The 15,117-nt window shown below is 39.8% G+C and overlaps 1 protein-coding gene across 1 annotated transcript in view; it reads right to left on the bottom strand.

Moving 5' to 3' along the window:
• Nucleotides 1–15,117, bottom strand: part of LOC122790405 (putative P2Y purinoceptor 10) — a 253,663-nt gene that overhangs the window by 87,220 nt on the left and 151,326 nt on the right. Inside the window, exon 2 of the mRNA XM_044057923.1 lies at nt 5,641–5,700. The gene's annotated coding sequence lies outside the window, so the exon portion shown is untranslated. The remainder of the gene's footprint in view (nt 1–5,640; nt 5,701–15,117) is intronic.

Here is a 15,117-nt window from a genome sequence, read left to right as displayed (position 1 = left end):
GATGCGTATTAGTACTAAAGTAGAAAACTGTTATTTTATTTGTGGGAAAAAGGTATATAAATGGTTACCTGAGAATTGGTCCGGCAGTTGTTTTTTGGGTTACTTGGTTCCGGCAATAAGACATACTGCAGAATTACCTTTGGGTAAGATACAAAACGTAAGAGAAACAGCTCGAAAATCCGAAGGTCCAGTTAAGAAACCTGTGAATCCAGTTGGGAAGATTGAAGCTGGTTGGAAAGACAATAATTCAGTAAAAGACAAAAGCGAATTGACTCATATGGACTTGAGTGACAGTGTTATATCCTGGGCAGGAATATTCCCAGCCTATGGAGCAGTCAAATCGATCTGGGAGCTGAGGAAGTTGTCGAAACTTCTCGAAGTAATGAGTAATGCAACTTTTTCCACCCTAGAATTGGTGACTGATGAAATGAATGCAATGAGAACTGTTGTGCTAGAAAATCGGATGGCTCTTGACTTCATCCTAGCGGCGAGAGGTGGTACGTGCGCGCTTATCAAAGAAGAATGCTGTGCTTTTATTCCTGACAATCGTCATGAGATAAATAACCACCTAGAGGTAATTCAGCAAGTATCAGCCATGACTGAACCAGGCCCAAACCCACTGATGGACTTTTTCCAGAATCTATTTGGGGGGTGTGGTTCCATCCTAATGAATATTCTAATTGCCATTTGTGTGGGTATACTCCTAATAGGAGCATGTGTTTGCTGTGGAATTTCCTGCATGAAAAGATTAATCAAAGATTTTGTTGATGTATCTGTTACTGAAACTTTCTACCAAGATATTGAAATTGAAAGATTGATTTCAGATGACGCTTTTTCTGAAGTATAGATTAAATGACTCACCTAGCTGAAAATCCTGAGTGGAAAAGGCTAGGAGATGAAATGACACTATGCATACTTCAAAATAGAATAAAAAGTATTAATAGGGGGGAAAATATTAGAAAAATGTGTATTTGAATACATGAGAAATGCTAGTTTAAAAGCAAAGTAGTATATAATGCATTTTATTCTATTAATCATATAGTAGTAAAATTAATTCATGTCTAAATGTGAAGTAGTTTTGAAACTGCAGTGTGGCTTGAAGCAAGGCTGATCTCTGACCCTGGCAGAATGCTAGCTTAGCAAGTTTTAATGTTTATGCTTTTCACAAGTGATTATCTGCTGGGTCAGGAAATTAAATGTGTGAAATAATGAAATCTTCTGTTCTTTCCTGTTGGAATGATCTGGCCTTGTATATGTGTTACTTAGATAGCACGCAGCTGTGTGAGGAAGTGTAATAGAGAACAAAGACATGCATTAAAAGACTGAAGCTGCTATTGTATTCGAACTGATATGAAACCTTGAACAAGTAACTTTACAGAAAGACATTATGACTGACCAGCTGGATAGCAAGGCCGTATTGTATCTAAAGGAAAAGTTTTTTTAAATATACAGCTTCAGCAAGACTTAATGAATGAAGAATTGTAAGCTAAAGTGATGTAGATGCCCTGTGACATATCACGTCAGTAAGGTGGGCATAGCTTAAATGTTAAACCTATATAAAATTGTGTGCTTCCTGTTTCATGTCAGACAAAATTCTGTACTTGTATGGTTTTTTGCCTCCTGGTGTACACTAGTAAACTTTTGAATCTGAACCTCCTGTGTATTGAATTTTTAATTTTATTTAACACAAATCAATCAATCAATAAAATAAATATTATAGTTAGGCACACTGATGTCCCACTCACCAGGCCAAACAAGGAGAAGGTTACTGTCAGCTGCCTCTCAGGTGCCAGGATCTGCCACATAACCCACGCACTCAGGTCACTCCACAACAAGTACAAATATGACTCTGTCATTGTCCATATTGGTGTGAATGACCTGAGACGTACCTCCCTGGACTACATGAAAAGAGACATGGAAGAGCTCTCTGATCTTGTAGCCCAGGCAGGTATGATCCTAGCCCTGAGTAGCATTCTGCCATCGCCCAGAATTATGCCACAGTACATGGACAAAATGATTGACTTCAACAATTGGCTAAGCTTCTGGTGTCATTCTAAGGGGATCCAGTACCTGTCTGCTTAGGATGACATGGTCGACAGACCACGATGCTTTGCCACAGATGGCCTGCACCTGTTGCCCCTGGGAATCTGGATACTGGCTAAGGCTCTTGCTGCCCCTATAGTGCCTTTTTTAGGCAGAGTTCAAATAACAAATTCACCACCATAACAGGAACAGGCAAGCAAAAACTGAGGGTAATGCTACTCAATGCTAGAAGTCTAAATCTCAAAATGCACTCACTCGAGGCACTTCTTAAAATGGAGAACATCAATATCTGTGCAGTGACTGAGACCTGGTTCAAGGCTCCAGAGAGCACCCCTGCACTACCAGGCTATAACTCATACTACACTTTTTGGCCATGTAACCTGGACCGAAACACCAACAGTGGAGGTGTGTCCATATTCATTAAGGATATCCACACCTCCAGGCTAGTTGCTCAGCATAATGCATCTGAGGTTATCCAAGTGCAACTAATTCTGGGCAAAACTGCAATCCAAATTGTAGCTTGCTACAGATCCCCCACCATGCCCCAGGATTCCCACTCCTCTTTTCTTGATGTACTGGAAAATATTAGGGTTCAACCAAACACCTTAATAATGGGTGACTTCAACTACCCCACCATTAACTGGGAAAACTATTCATGTACCAACTCCTTAGCTCAACGCTTTCTGGAATTCATAAACTCCAGTGCCCTAGATCAACTTATCCACACCCCCACCAGGGGCAACAATATCCTAGACCTAGTCATTACCAACATGAGTGACCGGTGTTCCACACCTGAAGTCAACTCCTCGGTCAGATCTGACCATAAGCTTATCACCCTTGATATCCACATCCCGCCCCCACCCCCCATTAAGGAAACCACAGTAAAAAATTTCTCCAAAGCCAACTTCATGCTTCTTAAGACAGAAGTGGTGAACTTCATGACACCCATGCAGATGGACAATACAATTACAACTGCTGAATCCTACACAAATGCACTTTATAAGCACTTACATGAGTGTATGGATCATGCTATCCCAAACAGAACCAAGATGCTATCCTCCAAAAAAAGGAAGCCATTCTGGTGGTCCCCTGCCATAAACAAACTGTACAACAGAAGGAAGAAACTGTTGCAAAAGCGAGTAAAATCCCATGAGTGGAGGAGCTCCCTGGTCAGCCTCAGTAAGAAGCTGAGATCCCTTATAAGATCCTCCAAAGCTAGCTATGAAAACAAAATCACCACTAAATCCAAGGACAACCACAAAGCATTCTATAGCTATGTCAAGAATCTAGATGGCAACACCCAGATCTACTCTGAGTTAGAGCACAAAGGCATGAAAATTACAGAACCAACTGATATTGCCAACATCCTGGCAGATAGGTTCAGTGCTAGCTTTACCCCCCTCTCACCCCCTAAAGGGCCCATATCTATACAGGAGGAATGCAGAGTCCATGTAATCACAACTATGCAGGTAAAAGCTGCACTCTCTAAAGCCAAAAACACAGCATCCATGGGACCAGACAACATCCCAGGCTGCGTTTTACATGAACTTCAGAACAAACTGGCTCCCCACTTAAGCACCATGTTCAATAATAGCCTCACATCAGGCTTTGTGCCCACTGAATGGTGCACAGCAACAGTTATCCCACTCCACAAAGGAGGAGCCATCACTGATCCTGGGAACTATCGACCTATTAGCCTGACGAGCCTGGTCTGCAAGGCCATGGAACGTATCATCATGGAACTCATAAACAAAGACATTGGTAACCTCCAAACTCTGGATCCCACCCAGTTCGGGTTTGTGAAAGGCAGATCATGCCTTCTGAACCTGATCGACTTCTTTGAGGCAGTCACCAAAGCCGTGGATGAGGGTAAGGTGGTTCACACAGCCTATCTTGACCTCACCAAGGCTTTCAACACCATCCCCCATTCTGGAATTATAGCTAAACTCACTAAAATAGGTATAAAATGTCACAAGATGGGTTGCCAACTGCCTCACTGACAGAACCCACACTGTAAAAGTTGCAGATTCCAAATCTGACCTCAAAGCAGTGACAAGTGGAGTACCACAGGGTTCCGTCCTGGGACTTCTCCTGTTTGGTATCTACTTCTTTGAAGTACAGACTAACACAGAAGGCCTCTGGCTAATGAAGTTCGCAGATGACTGCAAACTAGGAGCCATAGTCAAGTCCCCAAATGATGTGGACATCCTACAGAAAGGCCTCACTGAGACAGATGCCTGGTGTCAGAGCCATGGCCTCAAGCTCAATGCCAATAAGTGCAGTGTCATCCCCTTTGGTAAAAACTCTGTACCCATGAACTACAATATAGGCAGTAATCTACTTAACACTGAATGTGTGATAAGAGACCTTGAGACCCAGGTAGACAGTGGTCTCTCCTTTGATAGTCACATCACCACAGTAGTCAGGAAGTCCTTCTACGTGGCACACCTCATCATAAAAGGGTTCTCATCCACGAAAAAAGAGGTCATTGTTCCCCTCTACTCGTCACTCATTAGACCCATTATAGAGTACAACACCCCTTTTGGAATGTACCTCACAAGACATCTGCAGCAACTGGAAAGGCCACAGAAGTACCTCACAAAGAGGATTACTGGCCTCAAACAAATGCCCTACACTGACCGCCTCAAAAAACTTCAGCTTTACTCCGTAGCATATTGCCTACTCCAAGATGATCTCTGCCTAACATATAAATCTATGTCAAACCCAAAGATGTTGGACATGCTACACCTAAAGAAATCCCAATCCCTCTGAGCTACATGCTCTAGGGACCTAAACCTTGTCACCACAATAAACAGGACACACTGGAGGGATAGATTCCTGTCCCAGAGACTTCCTATACTCTGGAACAAGCTACCCATCTATGTCAAGCAAAGTTCTTCATTAGCACTCTTCAAGAAAAATCTTGATGAGTGGATGGGAAATAGGAAATACACCCTGGGGATCACTTCTGTGTCGCTGCTGGACAGTGGCACAGGAAAATAACTTTCTTGGGTGGTGTAAGCTATGGAATCTTGCTGGCTAGGCTTACGTAGGCCCTTGGGCCGATAACCTAGTACCTACCTATGAACCCATGAACCTATATATATATATATATATATATATATATATATCTATATAATAAAATAAATAAAATATGACCATATTCTATTAAGTACCATCCACATATATTATGAAATAAAACACTGGCTACTCGCAAGCCACAGTATCAGTGCCACTAAGTACACGGAATAATTATGCTGTATAATCATAACAACAGTTAATAAATTGTGTATACACAATTTGCTGGGCGCATATTTCTGCAGAAACATTGCAAGTAAATAAATAAGCATACAAAGGCCTACAAATGCGTCTCAACTTATGGGTTATTCAGATTTGCACGTTCCTGATGATATCAACCTAGGAGAACTTCAACCAGGTACACTTTCAAATATTGATGGCTAAACTACCATATCAAAATTTCAACAGAACTAACCCATTAATTTGGCAGTTTACTGAAATATTTAACCTTGCAGACTAATGACATCTGTGTTTGTGGGGTGGGGAAGCAAGCCTTAAGGACTGGCCACTCATACATACCATCTTATACGTAGAAGCTCTCCAGTTGCAGTCTCAGAGAAGATGCCAAACCTTCTTCCCCTACAAAAAAAGTATTCATGTTATTGTGTTCCACATTTCAGAGAACTGACATTTCAGTAACTTTGTTTAGATAAGTTCAGATTTAGCAAACTTGTTATTTGACTAATCTCCACCTAGAACTTCTCTCTCATGAATAAATTATACAGGTCACGGATAACCTTGAAGCATCTATGGGGCAGGTTGTGATCGGTGCCAAACTGTATTCTTCACCAAGCACACCCACTGTTAAGGGGTATAGAGTGATAATAATGTGTATGGAATACATCAGTTGTTTGTAAGCACCTTATAATGTAATACTGTGGGATGGACTCAAGATTGGTGACAAGAAACATATATTAGGACTATACTAACTGAAGAAAAGCCAGCTGCTTTTTTGTTATATAACAGTAGGTGATATTTCTGGTCATCATCCTGTAACATTTCATTAGTTCAGTTATTTAACTATTTAACTTCTAGACCACAATGAGCAAATTTATACTGAAAATTAGAACATAGTTCAGAGAATGCTACAATAGAGATAAAACACAAATCAGCTAGCACTGGAGAAACACACTATACATCACTGAATGAGCAACACACCTAATAAGAAAATTATTGAGCATTGGATGTGTAGGGAGAGAGTATCACATAAGATACATGGCTTAATAAGCTATATGCATAACAAAGCATTGAATTTACAAAACAAAGATTAACAACTTTACAAATTTCAAAACCTGAGCCTTCCAATAAACTATATACATAACAAATAAAACACTGAATTTACAACAACAAAAAAAAGATTAATAACTTCACAAATTTCAAAACCAGAGTCTGCACATTAGTGAAAAAAACACACAGTATTTAAAGAATAAATCCCAGTAACTCACAGCACTAGAAATGGCTTGGCTATTCCTGCTACCCTTTCACTAAAGTAGTACTAACGTTTCTGGCCAAATGTCCAGCAGCTCCCTACTTTTAAGCACAATTGTTCATGCTACATACAGAGGAGAATGGTCCTGCATTATCTGACATCTCTTGCTCCACTGGAGATCTTTCTTTTGTATTATACTTGTGTATGCACAGTTTGGAAGTTTCTTCTTGCATGTGAGCTCTTTCAGGATATTTCTGACTGGACTCCACATATCTATTATATTTTTATTTATTGATTTTGTTTACTAGGATAGTCTGACTGGGCAGAAAGCTGCCCCTTTTTAGCAGAGGCCTGGTGCGAAAAGCTCCAGAAAAATTCCAATGTTATATAAAGTAGTAAACTGAGGAATACAAGTAATCAACACATATACACAATTTAAACAGAGTATTAATTAATAGCAGCATTTTTGAGGAAGAAAAGCTCCAGAAACAAAATACATAAAGAACATAGTAAACAGGGGTATACAAGCAATCAGCAAATATTCAACATTTAAAAAGAGTGTCATTCATTAATATCAGTGGTATCTGAAGAGCTATGCAATACATTTGGAAAAGAACTTGATAGAAAGAGAAACAAAAGGAGGGGATAAGAGTATTAATATTAAGAGGAGCGAGACAGAGAATGTTTTAGGATGGGCAGAAGGAAGAAGACGCTGGGTAGAGGCAAAGAGGATATATTAGACAAATAACTAAGTATATATTTCTTGGGAAAAGTAGACGCTAGAGGGGGCATGACATTTATCATTCAGGAGATGTGAATGTACAGAATCAGGTATATTTTAGGCCTTCTCTTCTTTGTGCCTTAAAAGAGTTGGTGTTTACTGTGTTTCTTAGAGAGAGATAGAAAGGGAGTTCCAAAATGTGGCCACTATGGAGGAGAACAGAGTCACCAGACTTTATAACAGTTAGTAACATTTTGTCAGTAGATCTCAGGAATCTACTTGGGTTATAAAGTTGGAGAATATTTTTCAAACAAGAGCATTTGTCTGAAAAATAGATAAGTTCATGGGACATGACTTCTTGGGAATGTATAAGGCTGTCTTAGCACTAACCACTGAAGTTATTTTAAGGCCAGACAGTGTCATGTCCTATAATGATTACTGGCAGCAAATTTCACCACCTTATTATAGCACTGTTCCAAGAGTGAGAGTTGAGTGGATGGTAGGGTAATCAAGATGAGAGTTGCATAAAGTAGTGTAAGAACGAGAAGGGATTGAGCAGTACTTTTTCTATCTCTGTCTGTTTTTTAGCAGGTGGCAACTTTGTTCTAGAGTTTTGACACATAGTTGGAGTATAGAGAATCTTCAACAGTAGTGAATGATTTATTGATACATAGTAGGCGTTTGTTACTAGACTGAATGTCTCCAGTAGGATAGGAGTAAATGGAGCATTCTGTAATGCTGTGCACTTATCTGGTGAATATAGGAGGGTGTGGGAGGTGATTTGTTGTGAATAGGTAAGCTGGTGTGGGAATCTGAACCAGTTTAATTGTTTTAGCACACCCCAGTGATGTGTTTTGCTATGGAGGTTGGTTGCAAATGTAGCTGCTTTGTAGAAGCAACAGGCTAGTTTAGTTCTATTGGTAGTATAAATATTTGTAAGACTGAGAGAAGCATATAACAGTGAAGGAAGGAGATACGTCAATGCTAAGGTAATCCTAGCAGTAATTGTCAGAAACTGCTTAACCCTATAGAGGGAACAGTTTTTAGTGAGTTTTCTAGATGGAATGAAGAATGTGATGATCAGACTTGATGTTGTCCTTAATTATGACATTCATGTAGTTGGACTAACAATTTCTATTTTTAGAGCTATTGTTTGAATTTATACGAAGTGCATGTTTCTGGTTAACGTATTTTTTGGGTAAATAACATATGTTTGTTTTTTGGGGATGATTGAGAAGTAAGTTAAGAGTTTAAGCCTGGATTTAATGGCAACAAAGGTTTGTTGGATGATCTCCTGTAATTTTATTATGCATGGAGCAGAGCAAATAAGGTCTGAGTCACTGGCATGTTGTATAAAATAAAAAGATTAGTAGCTGCATGGAGTTTATTTACAAAAATGTTAAATAAGAGTGGGCCAAGTACTGACCTTTGAAAAAAGAGTAAGTCAAACAGGTCTAAATACTAAGAGATTTTTCAGACACTTAACAGCCTGCTGGTGACTGGATAGATAACTGTGGGACTAGGAGAGGGAAGAAGATATGAGACCTAGGGTAGCAAATTCAGAAAGGAATGTTTGGTGAGATATGGGACTGAATGCTTTGGCTAGTTTAAGGAATAGAGAGGAAACTAGGTTGTCCACATTCCTGTTTGGGTTTGTTCATTTATTTATTTGTTTTCCAGGGTAGAGCATTGATCTCCATGGACCTTTTTCAGACTCATCCCAGGACCAGTGCCTGGTTACGTGACTTGCTCAGAGTCACACAGTTAGGTAATGGATGTTGAGAGAATCAAACCTCGCATCACTCAATTAAATGAAACAACTTGCTAACAGCTCCTTAATCCTCTAAGCCAACTGCCAGACTATGATTGACTATAAGTAAGTCAAGTGGTTGTTGGTGAAGTTAAGAAGAGCAGTAGCAGTGCTATAGTTTGGTCCTCACAAGCACAAGTTACAGGGTTTGATTCTTACCTTTGGAAGGGAAGTTAGCTAGGCTTAAAATGGTCCATAAGTACAACTACCTTAGTACTTACCTATTAACCTATAACAAGAGGTTATTCTTAGTTATATGTTGCATAAGCTGTATATGGCTACATTTCTCAAGAATTTTTGAAAGAGGCAATAAGATTGCAGTGGGTTTATAATTTGGTCCTTCATTTGATGTAGCCCCTTTCAGAAAAGGTATTATGATGCATTTTTTGTGGAGGGGGATATAGTTTTCAGTTGTTGACTGGTTTATCAGAATGCAGACAGGAAAAGGCAACACATTATTCAATGAGGAGGGTATCAGTAGATATTCAGTGAGGAGGGTATCAGTAGTTATTCAGTGAGGTGGGTATCAGTAGATATTCAGTGAGGAGGGTATCAGTAATTATTCAGTGAGGAGGGTATCAGTAGATATTCAGTGAGGAGGGTATCAGTAGTTATTCAGTGAGGAGGGTATCAGTAATTATTCAGTAAGGAGGGTATCAGTAGATATTCAGTGAGGAGGGGATCGGTAGTTATTCAGTGAGGAGGGTATCAGTAGATATTCAGTGAGGAGGGTATCAGTAGTTATTCAGTGAGGAGGGTATCAGTAGATATTCAGTGAGGAGGGTATCAGTAGATATTCAGTGAGTAGGGTATCAGTAGTTATTCAGTGAGGAGGGTATCAGTAGATATTCAGTGAGGAGAGTATCAGTAGTTATTGAGTGAGGAGGGTATCAGTAGATATTCTGTGAGGAGGGTATCAGTAGTTATTCAGTGAGGAGGGTATCAGTAGATATTCAGTGAGGAGGGTATCAGTAGTTATTCAGTGAGGAGGGTATCAGTACATATTTAGTGAGGAGGGTATCAGTAGTTATTCTGTGAGGAGGTTATCAGTAGATATTCAGCGAGGAGGGTATCATTAGTTATTCAGTGAGGAGGGTATCAGTAGATATTCAGTGAGGAGGGTATCAGTAGTTATTCAGTGAGGAGGGTATCAGTAGATATTCAGTAAGGAGGTTATCAGTAGTTATTCAGTGAGGAGGTTATCAGTAGATATTCAGTGAGGAGGGTATCAGTAGTTATTCAGTGAGAAGGGTATCAGTAGATATTCAGTGAGGAGGGTATCAGTAGATATTCAGTGAGGAGGGTATCAGTAATTATTCAGTAAGGAGGGTATCGGTAGATATTCAGTGAGGAGGGTATCGGTAGTTATTCAGTGAGGAGAGTATCAGTAGATATTCATTGAGGAGGGTATCAGTAGTTATTCAGTGAGGAGGGTATCAGTAGATATTCAACAAGGAGGGTATCAGTAGTTATTTAGTGAGGAGGGTATCAGTAGATATTCAATGAGGAGGGTATCAGTAGTTATTCAGTGAGAAGGGTATCTCAGTAGTTATTCATTGAGGAGGCTATTGGTAGTTATTCAGCGAGGAGGGTATCTCAGTAGTTATTCAGTGAGGAGGCTATCCGTAGTTATTCAGCAAGTAGGGTATCAGTAGATATTCAGTGAGGAAGGTATCAGTAGTTAGGGATGTTGATTTTATCATTGTCTTATAGTTGAGGATGGAATGTTATGAAAGCTAAATGACCACGTGTGGTTTTCAACAATGGGGAGAAGTTGGAGGAAAGTGGGGTGGTCATTGATCAGGGAAAGAACTGTCTGGATAAAATGAGTGTTGAACTGGTTAGAGATGGAAACAGTCTTGTTAGAAGTAATGGGACACAGTAACACAGTATAATGGTATGACCAGAGTACATTAACCAGAGTAGCTTGGGATTATTTTGGTGCTTATATTGGAGGTTGTTGGAGAACAAATTATTGTCTGTTGTAACAAGGAACTTAGTAAGATTTCTAAATTTTTTGTAGTTATACTTTATTTTATTTTGGTACCATTCCTTCCAGGTTTTGTCTTCTTGTAGCATGAGTTGCTTTATTTATTTTGTTAGCCATGATGCTGTCTAATGTTTTTACCCTTTTTGTCCTACTGGTACTAATTCATTTAGAATATTTAGGAAGGTGTAATTGAAATAAGTAATTGTTTCATCTAGGGGCATTATTTTAAAAACATAGGTTCATAGGTGCGTACTAGGCTAATGGCCCTGGAGCCTTTACAAGCCTAGCCCATAGAAGTGCCCTGGCACATTCCAGTTACAGAAGGTGGTAGTTGAGATAAATGTGTCTTTGTCAAATCTGGCAACATTACATAGTTACTTGTAGATAACTTACTTGGGTCAAACATGTTGCTGTCATATTACATTGGTTGGGAGATGGTGACTGATAGCATAGGATTACAGGATCATAGGAGATTGTTAAGCTAATGATCTTAAAGGGACTTTTAAGCCTATCCATGCTATTAAAATATTAGAAATATTAGAAAGGTATTTGCTGCATAAGTTTTGTATGGTGTACATAAATTTGGCAGGAGTGGTCAAGCTTTTAAAGCTTCCTCTCTCTAACAGAAGCATTGGTGCCAGACCAGGGGTAGATTTGCGATTCCCCTTCCAATTGATCCAGGTTCCACTTGAACAAGTACAACAAAGAACTTTGCTTCACTTGGATGGGAAGCCTGTTCCAGAGAAAAGGCAGCCTCTGAGACACAAACCTGTCCCTCCAGCATGTCTTATTTATGTGGCAGGTTAGGTTTAGGTTCCTGGATCAGGTGTTTCTGGTGCTATTTGTTTTTTTGGATGTGTAACAGGTCCATTAAGGTTGAGTCAGAAAACCCTTTGTAGGACTGGCATAGGTTGCCTCTCAGCAGTCTGCAAGAGATTGAGTATAAGGAGGTGGTTCATGTGGAGCTCGTTTTCTGTACAATATAATCCTTTTTGTGAGAAAACTCTGTGGTCTCTCAAGCTGTTGTAAGTGCCTGGTCAGGTGCATGCCAAAAGGTGCATTGTACTTGATGAATGGTCTTATGAAGGCATTGCAATAAACAATAATTAATAATAAATAATAAAATTGTTAAGTTTGGTACTATCTATGTAAATTTGAATGCTTCTGTATACACCTTATATTTTGTTTAAAATTTAACTGTGGAGCTTTTTTCCCCGGGCCTCCACTGAAAATGGACATGCATCCAGTCGGACTTTCCTGGTCAACAAATGTAAACTAAATAATAAAATAAATAAACAAATAATAACTTTGGATCTGGATGCCACATCCTTGCTTATAAGTTGTGCAACATAGAATGATTTTTTTACTTTTATAGACACATGATGATCAAAGGCCAAGTTGCTGTCTATGTGTGTTCTGAAATCCCTGACGATAGGGTCTATGCTTACTGATGTATTATCGATACAGTAATTTGAAGGGGTGACCACCTTACTGAAGGAAACTATGAGTTTAAGACAGTGACTCTGGCACCAGTTATTAGTCAGTGTTAGGGACTCTTGGAGGATGTTGGTGTCTTGGGGGGATTCAATAACTGCACCTAATCTGCAATCATCTTTGGATGTGGTCAGCCAGAGGCCATTGGCATTATCCTTGACTTCAGAGAAGTAGATATCAAAAAAGAGTGGCCTCTGCACTGAGCCCCAAGGGACATCACTAGTGAATGGCCATTTTGTGTAGGTACACTCCCCTATCTTAACTTCTTGGGTCCTATCTCTGAGCCAGTTAGCTCTGCAGAGAGGGGTATTGTAGGAGTTTATACCTAATTCACTGACCTTGTCTACAATGCCAAAGTGGGGAATTGTGTCAAATACTTTGGTTAGGTCGAGGTGGGAAGTGTGTACTGTTTAGCCCTCATCCATTGCTTCGGTGACCTTCTTGAATAAGTTCAGCAGGTTGAGTAGGAATGACCTTCCCTTGATGAAACCAAACTGAGTTGGATCCAGCATTTTTAGGTTTTCTATGCTGTAATATATATCATGTGCATGATAACTCTTTCCGTGGCTTTGCATATGAGACCAGTTACGCTTATGGGTCAGTAGTTTCCTGGGTCCACAGGCAGCTTGTGCTTGTGTAGTGATATAACAATTGCAGCCTTTTTGGAGGCTATGCTTAAATAGTGCTTCTAGAGGCCCGAAAAGGTCATGCTTTCATGCTATTAAGGAGGCATCCTGGGATATTACTGGGTCCCATTGTTGCAATGTTTTTTTTTTTTGTCTTGGAGAGTGATTTGAGGACCTGTTCCCTGGGAGAAATAAGGTTGGGGGTATTTCTAGAGAGGTGTTTAGGGGAGAAAGCAGGATGAAATTGGAGCTGAAGTTATTTGGCCAGAATGTCTGCTATGTCCTCCGGCTCATTGTAGGTGGCTCCATTTACAATTATTTTTGAACATTGTTGTGTATTGCCTTTGAGGTTTCAGGCATAACTGAAGAACGCCTTTTGGTTGTCCTTAGCCTAGGAGGTTACTTTTATCTCAGATTTGGCTTTGATTGACTACCTTGAGTTGTTTATTTAGTCTGAGAAGGGGGTTCTTACCTTGCCTGACATGTTATGTTCTATTTTTGACCAGGATTCTCTTCCTTTTGCTATATAATCTGTTGGTATTGTAATTCCACCGAGATGGTTTGTTTTTTGAGTTTATCATGAATTTGTTTTGGGTGGGTACCACAGTCTCTGTACAGCTCTCTACGTTATTGTAAAAGGTTCTTGCAAATGACTGTGGAAGGTTCTTGTGAATGACTCAGTGTAGGCAGTAGTTTTCACTGGGCTGGTGGTGTTTAAAATTTTGCCAGGGTGTCACTTAGAAGTAGGACATTTCTCTTGGAAGAATTTCTAAAATTCCAGTGCTACTTGGTATCCCCGGTTTTATTTTCATTTCAAAGAAGACAGCTTTATGGTCTGATCTGACTAGTGAGAACAATACACACAGGAGGGTGCAAAGATCCCCCATGTTGGTCAGGACCTGGTCTAGGACGTTGGCAATCTGGCTTGGGGTATTTGTGTTTACAAAGTCCAACAGGAATCTCAGATCCTACATGTTAGAGTTGATGCATGATTCCCTCCAGCCAGAATCTTAGGTCCTACATGTTAGAGGTCATGTATGATTACCAGTTTATAGTGGGACAGTTAATGTTGCCCTTGAATATGGGGGTGGGTCGAATAGGGAGTGTCTCCAATAAGTTTAAGTATGTGTTGTGGGTTTATTGGGTCACAGAGAGAGATCTATAGCTTGCAAGGATATAGTATGTGACTTTTCATATGGTAATTTGGAGATGGATACACTCAAATGCATCATATTGTTTAACTAGGCTTGAGGTGTGCTTGCTTTTGATATAAATTGAGACACCTCCACCTTTTGTCCATTCCTGTATAGTAAAAGGTCTAAATGTATTGAAGGCATTATAGCCCTGCACTGTTGGGGTGCTCTCCATGGCTTTAAACCATGTCTCAGTAACTGCACAGATGACTACATTCTCTAAGGTGAAGAGACCTTGCAGGGAATGGAGTTTCTTGTTTAGACCTCCAGAAATGAGTAGTAACACCTTTAGATTTTCTTGGGTTGGTTTTGCTATGTCTGAAGGTTTATCAGGTTAGTAATGCCTAAAAAGGGCACTATGGGGGTGGATAACATTTTACCCAATATTGGAAATCCTACTCGGGACAAGTGTAGATCATCCCTAGCAAAGCAACATATCATCCCTGGCTGACATATATTGATATAGGGAAGGATCAACACTGATGAACTGAACTACCTGAAAACTATGTCCCTGGTTACCCCGACCATTTTTGGTATACCCAAAATCCATAAGTATGCACATAATCCCCCTATGCGTGATATTGTTGATGGCAGGGGTCCACTACTAATGCATGTGCAAAATTCATTGATGATAAATTAAAAGATCTATTTGGTGATGAACCATAGGTTTGCAGGGATTCATGTGACTTTTTAAGTTAAATAAACCAGCTTGTCTTTGGTGGTAACAATTTTT

Source organism: Protopterus annectens, chromosome 16.part0, assembly GCF_019279795.1.
Source record: "Protopterus annectens isolate FY-2018-M chromosome 16.part0, PAN1.0, whole genome shotgun sequence".
NCBI lineage: Eukaryota > Metazoa > Chordata > Ceratodontiformes > Protopteridae > Protopterus > Protopterus annectens.
Note: the sequence above shows the minus strand (reverse complement) of the source record. Positions and strands in the feature narration are given on the sequence as shown.